Below are 12,021 nucleotides of genomic sequence, written 5' to 3' on the forward strand. Positions count from 1 at the left end.
ATGAAATCAACCTTGGACCCTGAGATAAATTTCATTTGGCTGTGGCCTATTATCTTTTTAAAATAAAAGTTAAAATTACATTGAAATCAGTTTTGTGATTATGTTCATGATGACTATTGGCTCATAATTCACTTTTCTTGCAAGATCCATTTCAAGTTTTAATAAGAAAGTTAGCCTGGCCTCATTAAACAAATTGGCACACGTTTCCCTTTTATTTCAGATATTAAAAATGGAAATCCTCTGGGGCCTGAGGTATAGCTTACTGGAAGATGTGTGTGTAGCATGTGGAGGCCCCGGATCCCCAGCACACACGCCAAACCATCCTTTTATGGGTGTAGCCCATGAATTAGCACATGCGTGACTGGCACACGGTACCTGAAGTTGACCTCACTTCTCCATCACAAGCAGTATGAGATTCCTTGGGCCATAGGCACCTCTTGTAGCCTCCCATACATTCCCTGTACTTCATCTTCCAAAGATTTTCCTCAGTGAGTGGTTCAGTTTGGTCAGAAGGGGAGGCCTTTCTCTCACTTTTAGCCCCCTCTTCTTCAACTTGCACTTCCCACGAAGACCAGGTAGCTCGAGAGTTTTCCAGTCAATGTGTCATGAGTACTTGGTAGAGACTTTCAGTATGAGGTCTGTGTTCATCTTCTCATGCTCCAGTGGCTCAGGGATGAAGAAGAGTATTTACTGAGACAAATGCTCTGTCAGCCTGACAATGCTCTTTTCAAGCTGGTGCCTCTCCAAGCAAGTTGTGCATGGTTCGCTGCCCACCCACTGCCCCAGCCTCATCTTTCAAAATTTGTTCTAGATGATGCTGGCCTGTAGAGATTTCTGCCTCATGCTACACACAGGGCTTAGTTGTTCTAGAGGCTTTAGAGAAGTTAAGTAACATGTTCTTACTGGTTTCCCTAACAATGCATACAGCCAGGAGGGATTTAATTTCAGTAAAAAAAAATCCGGGAAATAGTTAAATCATACAACACAGCATGCGTATGCTCTATGTGTGTGTGTATGTGTGTGTATGAGAAAGAGAGAGAACACATGTCCTGAAAAAGAAGCTTAAAAGCTTAAAAATAATAATTTCATAGGTAAAAATATTTTAGGAACTTTTGGTGATAAGGCTTCTTAGTAAAATAAAATAAATATTTAGTAAATTACTATTGAAATTTTGGGCAATAAAAATGACTTTTTCGAATCTATTGTGGTATTCAGCAGTGAAATTTTAGTCTTTAGAAAATTTTTATTATGTGTGTGTGTTTTTGTGTGTATATCATGATATGTGTGGAGGCCAGAGTTAAGTTTTGCAAATTGGTTCTTGCCTTCAACCTTGATATCTCTCTTGTTTCTGCTGTGCTTACGACTCCTGGCTGCCTGGCTCTCAGTTACTTTTTTGTTGCTGTGGTCAAACACCATGATGACGGCAATTTACAGAAAGGGAGTTTGTTTTGCTTATGGTTCCAGAAGGAGAGAGTCCATAATGCCAGAGAAGGTAAAGTGGCAGGAACTGGAGCAGGAAGCTGAGAGATCACAGCTTCACCTGTAGAAACAGGAAGAAGGACAAAGCTCTAAGCTCTCAAGCCTGCCTCTAGCTTCATATTTCCTTGGGCAAGGCTGTACTACTTCTGCAAACAGCACCACCAACTGGAAACCGCATGTTAAAACCCCGAGCCTCTGGGGGACATTTCTCACCCAAACCTCCACACCTGGAACTGGGAACTTCTGGGTGATTGTTTTGTAGGAGTTCCTGGATTACAGATGTGTACTTCTGCATCAGGCTTGTTATGTAGGTTCTGGGAATCAGGCTTGTTTGGAACATGCTTTTCATTGCTGAGCCATCTCACTAGCCTTTGAAGTTTTAGTCTTTTATAAAATGAATCCCCAAGATTTGGTGGTGATAATAGCAACAATCAAAATTCATTTATCTAGAGAGTCTTTTCTACTTAGCGTCAAGACCAAGTATAGCTATGAATGAGCACATTTACTAGAAACTTTGTTTTCTTTAAAACATTTAAAAACTTAATTGATAAAAATGTCAAGGGCATTTAGTTGACAAAAGTGTCTATACAAAAGTAGAGGCACTAGATTCTGTGTTTCCAAGTTCTATTGCTTAGGTTCAGCTGATACTCAATCCTGCCGCACTGATTTAAAATAAAGTCAGGATCTAGACATATACTTCTGTTGGTGAAGAGGTTGCCATGTAAATGTAGACCTTAGTTCTATGTCCAGAATCCATGTGAAACAGACAGGATGGTAGCACATGCTGATAATCCCAATTGGGGGGAGGTAGAAGTGGGTGGGACTCTGGGGCTCATTGACCAGCCAGGGCCCACTTGGTGAGCTCCAGACCATTGAGAGACCCTATCTCAACAGACAAAGAAACATAGGTACATACATACATACATAATACATACATACAAACAACACACAAGATAGATGATGCCTATGGAAGGTCAATTGAGGTTGACTTCTGACCTACCTACCTACACACACACACACACACACACACACACACACACACACACCCCACACATGCACATGGTACACACCTGCAGACACACAGAAAATGTCAGATGTCATATATTATCCACAAATATTTCAGTTCATGTACTTGGGAAACATAAATAAAGCTCTCGTTTATTTGTTTTGGATTGAGACGTTGGGGCATTGCACTTGTCCAAGGTAAGAGCGAATAGAACATTGGAACAGGCACCCAGGTGGAGTGCAGCCAACAGCAGAGACGTTCTCCTTGTAAAGATCAGACAGCAGAGTGTACAGAAGTTTAGGCTGTGATGTTTGTTGCACATGAGAGGATCAGCATTCCTATTTAGTTCCCATATCAGAAAAAAAATATTTTCTTCTGATTGCATGTGACCCCCAATCTCATTGCTCATGTTCTTGACCCATCTCTCTTCTGCCTTTACCTGTTATCCCTTCTTCAAGGGCCTCCCCTTTGCTCTGAAAGTTAGTCAGCTTTCTGTCATAGTAACAAATACCTGGGATGATCAGCTTATGAAGGAGAAAGGTTTAGCTCGAATTACTGTCTCAGAGGTTCTGGTGCATTGCTTTGGGTCTCTGTGATGGTTAGAATAGGTATGGCCCCCATTGATTCATATGTTTGAATGTTTGTCCCATGGGGGTGGCACTATTGGGAGGTATGGCCTTGTTGAAGGAAGTGTGTCACTGTGGTGATGGACTTTGAGGTCTCATATATCAGCTCAAGTGTTACCCAGGGTGGGATTCCAGCCTCCTCCTGGTTGCCTGTGAAAGAGTTTCCTCTGTCTGCCTTCAGGAAAAAACTCTTGGCTAATCCAGCATTATGTCTGCCTGAGTGCTACCATACTTCTCACCATGATGAGAATAGATTGAACCTCTGAAACTGTAAGCCAGTCCCAATTAAATGTTTGCCTTTATGTCTTAGTCAGAGTTTCTATTCCTGCACATCATGACCAAGAAACAAGTTAGGGAAGAAAGAGTTTATTCAGATTACACTTCCACATTGCTGTTCATCACCAAAGGAAGTCAGGACTGGATCTCAAGCAGGTCAGGAAGCAGGAGCTGATGCAGAGGCCATGGAGGGATGTTACTTACTGGCTTGTTTCCCCTGGCTTGCTCAGCCTGCTTTCTTATAGAATCCAGGTCTACCCGCCCAGGGATGGCACCACCCACAATGGGCTGGGCCAGGGATGGCTCCACCCACAATGGGCTGGGCCATGGATGGCTCCACCCACAATGGGCTGGGCCCTCCCCCTTGATCACTAGTTGAGGCTCCTTTCTCTGTGATAACTCCAGCTTGTGTCAAGTTGACACACAAACCAGCCAGTGCACTTTTATAAGAGTTGTCTTGGTCACGGTGTCTTTTCACAGAAATAGAACCCAAACTAAGACTGTCCTGAATATCTGGTGGCAACACATAACAAAACCCTTTACCTCATGCCTGGGATGTAAACAAGACAGCATCAGAGCCCAAGGTCCTTCAGGGGTCTGTTCCCAGTGAACTAAAACCTCCCGTTAGTCCTTTGAAAAGTTTGAGGGATTGGAAAGTCTTTAGCATGGGTTTGAGGGGGCTCTCCAGACACACACTTTAGTGTTCTGCATATGTGATTCTGTCTCTTTCATAGGCTCCTAGTGGCCAATGTGGTTTTGTCTGTCTGTAGAACCATCTCTCATCTGCCCAAAGCTTCCCCCTCTTTACTTGCCTCTTCCCTTTGAGCATCCCTGGGTAATTGTTTGTTTTGTTCATTTCTGACTGTTATTTTCTTGTCTTAGTCAAAGACAGACACAGCCTGGGGTATTCTCCTGAAACCCAGGCTTCATCATGTCTGCCTCCTCTTTACCACAATCATATAAGACCTACATTTAGTATCTACACTACTTCTAAACACCATTTAATTTGACCTGCAAATCTCTGTATTATTATTCTCAGTTTTGCTCTTGTTGACTTTGATAGTCAACTAACTATATATGTGTATGGTTTGCAGTGTGATCATTTTGTACCTGGGTATAGTACATAATAATTAAAACTGAGCCATGAACATTTTTATCTCCTTAAACACTAAGACTTGTTTTGATTAATGTGATCATTTAACATATGTATTAGCTATAGTATATTTTAATATATGTGCTTTAATACATATATATTAAAATAATGGCATTTTCTTTTTTTAAAAAAAGATTTATTTATTTTATGTGAGTATACTGTAGCTGTTTTCAGACACACCAGCAGAGGGCATCAGATCCAATTACAAATGGTTGTGAGCCACCATGTGGTTGCTTGGAATTGAACTCAGTATCTCTTGAAGAACAGTCAGTGTTCTTAACTGCTGAGCCATCTCTCCAGCCCATGTATTTCAATATATATATTCAATGTGTGTGTGTTTGTTTGTGGGTTTGTTTGTTGTTTTGTTTTCACATTTAGTGTCTGCCCCAGTCAGATTCATCTGTCCTCTTAACACAATCTTAATTACCTGGAGGAAGAGGAAACCCAACTAAAGAAATATCCATTGTCCATTGGCTTGTGACCATGTCTGTGAAACTCTTACTTGCTTACGGAGAGTCAATTTCACTTTGGGAGGGACTATCTCTAGGCCAGTGAGCCTGGGATGTGTAAGAAAGCTAGTTGAGCAAGCCAGATGGAGCAAATCAATGAGCAGTGTTTCAGGATTGTCTCTACTTCTTTTTCTGCTTCAAGATCCTGCCTTGAGTTCCCTCATTGATGTACTATAACTTGTAAGTGAGAACAAACTCTATTCTCCACCAGTTGTTTTTGATCTAGTGTTTATCACAGCAACAGAAAGTAAGCCAGGCAGTGCCTTTATTTCAGTTTGTTTTTCTCACGGCACCATGGTGATAGTGATAAAGGATTTCTGTATACTTTAAAATTTGTATTAGCTTTCAAAAAATTTCAAAGCACATTGATTTGGCATCAAAACATTTTGTGAATCATTCCTGTCACTCCAGCCTGATTTCTTTCCCACAGTTTTTATATTTACCATATATCCAACCTCAGCCACCAGCTGTGGTTATTCAAATGAAGTCTTTGTTCTTAGATACATGACTTTGGCCTCCTAGAATGCTCTTAATTGTAAGCTTTCCCCTAATGCATCAGGTTAGCCCACTCTCCAGGAACCAGCTCAACAGCAACATGAGAAGCAAAACAGGCACTGAAGTTTCAATGTTCTTGAAATTTTTGAAGACACACAACACAAAAGAATGCAATGAAGAATATCATTTAAGAAAAAACCGCCCAGAACTTTGAGGCAGCTCAGTAGATGGGCAACTGACTAGCATGTGCAAGAACCTGGGCTTATCCCCATGTAGTAAAAAAGAAAGAAAAGAAACAAAAATATTTCAGAAAATAAAAGGATGTGAGGTTCTACATATTGAAAGGGCATATAACAGACAGGAGAAAACTAGTCAAAATGGTCAACATGGAGATATATTCTAATAAGACCATTAGATGTTAATGATAAGAAATTCTTTGAGCATTCAGGAACAACGTCTAGTGAGGCATTTACATGTGGAGACACGTGCATTGGATACACATATTCATATGTGTGTATGCCAGGCTGTTGTTTCTCAGGCACCATTCTGACTTTTTTCTTTTAAATAATGTACCATTCTCTTAAAATGTTTATTATATTATTGAATGTGTATATATGCACACATGTGCATGCTATGGCCTATGTATGAAAGTTGGAGGGAAATTTTTAGGAATTGGTTCTCTCCTTCTGCCACACGGATTTTAGTGATTACTCTCACGTCCTCAGGCTTGGCAAATTCCTTTATCTAATGAGTCATCCCACTGGCTCCACCTGGTTTTGTTGGGCCAGAGTTATTAAATAAGCTGGATAGTCTGGCCAGTGAGCCCAGCTTCACTTGTTTCTTTCTCTCCTACCCTGAAACTATAAGCACATACTCCCATGCTAGTTTTTGTGTGTGTGTGTGTGGGGGGGTTCTGGGGGTTGAATTCACATCTTTGTGCTTGCAATTTTACCAACTGAGCTATCTTTCTAGCCTCTAAGTCATTTAAGAAAAAATAAACCCAAGTTTGGCATTAGAGTTGTTGATATTAATAGCAAAATATATTATAAAAGACCCTGAGGTAACAAAATTAAGAAATCCCAGGAAAATCATGGAATATTGTATCCTGTGTAGCTAATTGACATTTAAGTGTTAAGCTTAGCATCAAAATGATGAGCATTTGAAATATCTGGGCTCACTTTTCCCCTCATGAGCTCTCTGTGAAAAAGCTCTTGGAGCATTTGCTGAAGGGCGTGATCTTTGACATGGATAGTGCTAAGAAGAGAATATAGTTGGAGTTAAAATAAGAACAAATATCTGATCCTGTGACATCATGCCTGACCCTTTGATATCATGCATGCCTACAATGTCATGTAGTTCATGAGATCCCCTTGTCATACTTGAACCCAATACCAGTTGTTGTGATTTGAATAGTTTTGGTCTCCATAAGCTCATGTATTTGAATGCTTGGCCCACAGGGAGTGACACTATTAGGAGTTGTGTCCTTGTTAAAATAGGTATGGCCTTGTCAGAAGAAATGTATCACTGTGGTGTGGGCTTTTAGGTCCTATGCTTGAACTCCATCCAGGGCAGAAGAGACAGTCTTTTCCTGACTGCCTTTGGATCAAAGAACTCTTGGCTCCTTCTCCAGCACCATGTCTACCTGGATGTTGCCATACTTCTTGTCATGATAATAATGGATTGAATTTCTGAACTCATAAGCCAGCACCAATTAAATGTTGTCCCTTTTAAGAGTTGCCTTGGTCAAGTTGTCTTTTCTCAACAATGGAAACCCTAAGACACCAATGAAATGGGGCAGATGAGATGGCTTAATGGATATAGGTGCATGTCACCAACCCTGACAACTTGAGTTCGATTCTTGGGAGCCACAAGAATCATATGCACCATGGCACATAACTGTCTCACCTCTCACCTCACTAAATTAAAAAAAAAAAAAAATCTACCATAGAAACGAAGTCATTTATTTTATTGGCATGTATTATACCAAAGACCCTTCTGTTTTCCTTTTAAAAAACTGTGTATCATGTATAGTATATGTGTGTGTTTGTGGTATATGTGTGTCCATGTAGGTGGTAAGGCAGACACATATGCATGGGAACAGGCCAAAGGAAGATGTCAGATATCCTTGTAGAAGAGTTAATTATTTATTTATTTATTCACTTTACATCCTGATTGCTGCCCCTCCCTCCTGGTCCCCCCCCCACCACAGTCCCGTCCCTCCCCTTCGCCTCTGAGAGTCTGGAGGCTCCTATTGGGTAACTCCCAACCCTAGCACATCAAGTCTCCGCAGGATTAGGTGTACCCTTTCCCATTGAGGCCAGACAAGGCAGCCTCAAGAATGGGATTCAAAGGAAGGCAACAGATTTAGGGACAGCCCCCACTCCAGTTGCTGGGGGACCTGCCTGAAGACTGAACTGCACATCTGTTACATATGTGTAGGAGGCCTAAGCCTGGCCCATGGATGCTCTTTGGTTGGTGGTTCAGTCTCTGAGAGTCCCCAAGGGTCCAGGTTAATTGACTGTTGGTCTTCTTGTGGACTTTCTGTACCCTCTGGGTCCCTCAATTCTTCCCCCCAAACTTTTCTATAGGACTCTCCCATCCAGTGTTCGGCATGGGGCTCCGCATTTGTCTCAGTCAGTCTTGCCCGATGGAGTCTTCCAGAGGACGGTTATACAAGCATAAGAGAATATCATTAATGGTGTCAGGGATTAGTGCTTGCCACGCCTGGTGTGAGCCCGGTGTGTGGCCCTGGTGGGGACAGAGTGACATGGTTACTGCCCCAGGACAGGGCCCCAGTGTGAGCTTCCATGAGTGTTGGTGACTGCTGTGGTCTTTAGCCTTGTTTGTATAATAATGAAGTACATTTTTTACATTCTTGAAGGAATGCCCTTTCTGTTAATGGCTCTGTGATAATTAGAAACAGCACAAGTCCAGGAGTAGAGTGAGACCTTAAGGCTGTGGAAAGAACTCTAAAAACACGAGTTGAAAAATATGTAATTTCTCAACCATACAAAAATATAAGGATGCAGTGTGAATTCTGAGGGACTTCATGAATCCAAAGGAACAGAGGTAGCTACACTATGAGCCAGCTTGTCAGAAAGATACAAAGACAGACAGATGTAAATGTAGGCAGATTCCTGAGCCTAGGACAGAGAGAGGTGAGGCCCATGCAAGGTAGAAATGATAATTTCAGAACTGGGTCCTACCAGCTGCCTTATCAGCATCTGTGCTTAACAAAGGCAGACAGATCTCTGAATTTTTTTGCAATGTTAAGAAAAAAATGCATTGTACTGGATGGTTTTGTGTCAACTTGACACAAGATGGGTGGGAACAGAGAAAGGAGACTCAGTTGAGGAAATGTCTCTATGAGATCCAGCTGTAAGGCATTTTCTCAACTAGAGATCAAGTGGGGAGGGCCCAGCCCAGTGGGTGGTGCCATCCCTGGGCTGGTAGTCTTGGGTTCTATAAGAAAGTTGAGCAAGCCAAAGAATCAAGCCAGTAGGTAACATCCATCCACGGCCTTTGCACCAGCACCAGCTCCTGCTTCCTGACCTGCTTGAGTTCTAGTCCTGACTCCCTTTGGTGATGAACAGCAATGTGGAATTGTAAGCTGAGTAAACACTTTCCTCCCCGACTTGCTTCTTGGTCATGATGTTTTGTGTAGGAATAGAAACATGTATGCTTATATAGCTCATAGAGCTTTTATATTCCAGGTGCCATTAAGTAACTAGAATGTAAAAAAACAAAACTCAAACCCGCAGGGACTGAAGATGAGCTTCATGAGAATGTGTCCCTAACACTCACACAGTCCTGGGTTCAGTTCTTAGGGAGGTATGGGGGGAATTCCCAAAGTGGGGGATTGTCTCAACCCTTTGTCATAAATTTAGATTTCAGGAAGTCAATTCAGTATTAAAAACTAAAGCACTCTACAGACATTAGGACACTTCAGAAAACGGGCATTTTGTAAAGTTTCCCCACACATCTGTTATGTAACAACATCCTAAAAGCTGCCTTCAGACCCATGCTCAAACCTTAGCATTGGTCTTTTATCAGGACAACCCACCTGGGCCCCTAAAACATTTCCTTAAGGTTGGTTCTAGGTGTCTTTAGATTGTTTTATGGGATGAAAAGCACCAACCATGAGGATACTTAGAGTAATGGGAGACTGGTTCTGAAGGTCATTTTAAGCATCTTGCACACTACTACAAAAGTGTCTTTTTTTTTGTTTTGTTTTGTTTTGTTTTTTACAAAAGTGTCCTTAACACACTCTCCTGGATACATACATGCTGCCACACAGAAACAGTGGAAGAGCTGGAGAGCTGGGACTGTCCAGCTGACTGCTTTGAAGTAAGACCCCTCACAGGATCCTGATCACTCTCTTGGTGGAGACTGAGCAGTTTTCGAGCAGGTGAAGAATGTAATTGTTCCATACTTTCCTTCTTGAGCTGTCCTGACACCTCCTGGAGGTACTGAGTAGTTTCATCCAGGAAGGCTTGCGGCTGCTTCCCTGATCCTTGTAGCTCACCCATCACTAATTCCATGTAGGAAAAGATGTTGTTCTGACTCTGTAGTATTTTCTGGTAGTCGGGCTTCATGCTAAGAACTTCCTTCTGGGACGACCTGAGGTAGACTGCAGGATCCACCTTGACTTCAGAGGATCCTCTGGGCATCTCTTCAGGTGGAGCCTCGTTCCGGTACTGCTCTAAGAGCCGATCCCAGGCCTGACTCTCTAAAGAAAACCTTTTAATATATTCTTTCACCTCTGCTGCTGTTGCTTCCAGCGAAAAAATCTGGTGCTTTTTCTTTTGAATCCTCAACAAAACATTGTTGTAGTGTTCCATCACTCCCCTGCTTGTCTATAAAGTGTTTCAATTCTTCCGAGAGAGAAGCTTTGGCTCTAAAACATTCAAGGCCTTAGTGCTCTTTAAGAAAGGTTCGAGAGCAGGAGGGTGCCAAGCCTTTGGCTTTGTTCTAACTCCGCATTGATTCCCAAGCTGATCTCCCTGATGCCTGGGTGAAAGGGAGCCAAAGACCTCCGCTGGTTTCTTTCTTTCGTGCTTGCTCATCTCCAGGACTGCCTTCTCTCTTGATGATGGACAGACTGTTCCTGAGGGGACAAATGAGAGGTTCTCATCTGAGGTCCCTCCTGGTGGTCAGCACCACAACCTTCCCCCTCTCCAGGGCTCCAGCCAAGGTGGTTTGTTTCCTTTGAAAATTCTATGTGTCAGCGTCATCGTTTCCTGGTGGGCAGAGTCTCAGACATGGTTGGTTCCTGGTCTTCTGATCTGGTCACTGAAGTCATCCTCTGCAGACTCGGGGTCACTGCAGAGGATCCTTTCCCCCTTAGTCCAGTTCCTCAACATGTATGCTTTTTGTATCCTAAGAATCAAAGGGTTGGGGTCAAGGGATTTGATTCATAAGATAATCAAAAGGAAAAGCTGGAGTAAATGACTGGATTGATATGTAAAAGAAAAGATTGAGATTCGTTATTCAGAGAATTGCTTTTTAGGATAAAAAGAGAGAACTGCTGGGAGAATTCATATGCCCAGCATGCACGAGGGCCTTGGCTTCAATCCCCAGCACACACACACACACACATACAAATGCATGCACACACACACATACACACACATGAATACACTCACATACTATACACACACACACACACACACACGCACATACACATGCATACACATGCACACACACAAACACACACATGCACACACACATATGCATACACACACACATGCAAGCAGGATATGGAAAGAGAGCTCTGTTAGAACAGCAAGCAAGCAGAATATAGACGGAGAACTCTCCAGAGAGAAAGCAGAACATAGACAGAAACAGACTGGAAAAGCTTTATCAAGCAGAACACCCAGATACCCTTTCTCTCAAAACCCCTCTCAAAGCTGAGGCTGGTCCTTGGCAAGTGTGGTTCAGTTTGTGGAAATCAGAGGCACTTTTTTTTTTTTCAAGCAGAGCAACTCAGTGAGAAGCACAGAGAAGCCAGTTTGAATCAGTCAGCATGGAGAAGATTTCTTTTTCTTTTGAGCCAGAACAGCTGAGTTGAACTAGCCAGCCAGAGTTCAGACAGAACTAGAAAGGGTGAACTTATACAGCAGGAAGTCTCCAAGACAACAATTACACTTTGAAAATAAAAGTTACTGTTATATACCCTGCTCTTTTAATCCCCATCTTTGAGATGGTGTGTCTTGCTGAGTTTAAAGCTTGCTACTTCAGCTAGCCTTGCTGGATAGGTAGCTCTCAGGATCTGCTTGTCACTGACTTAAGCTCTAGGATTACACTCACAGGGAACACACTTGGCTTTATGTGGCCACTCAGGGTCTGAACTCAGGTCTTCATGTTATATACTGCATGTGTTTTTACCCACTGAGTTATCTTCCTCGTCCCTTCTTTTTAGACAGGAGGATTTTGCTATGTAGCCCACTCTTCAACTCACAATCTCACTTCCTTCTC

General features: G+C 42.4%; 1 pseudogene across 1 annotated transcript in view; it reads right to left on the reverse strand.

Moving 5' to 3' along the window:
* Positions 1-10,846, reverse strand: part of LOC308436279 (kinetochore-associated protein DSN1 homolog) — a 95,792-nt pseudogene extending 84,946 nt beyond the window's left edge. Inside the window, exon 1 of the transcript in view lies at positions 9,828-10,846. The product of the transcript in view is annotated as a kinetochore-associated protein DSN1 homolog (transcript). The remainder of the gene's footprint in view (positions 1-9,827) is intronic.
* Positions 10,847-12,021: the final 1,175 nt, after the last annotated feature.

Source organism: Micromys minutus (genome assembly GCF_963924665.1).
Source record: "Micromys minutus genome assembly, chromosome: 24".
Taxonomy (NCBI): Eukaryota; Metazoa; Chordata; class Mammalia; order Rodentia; family Muridae; genus Micromys; species Micromys minutus.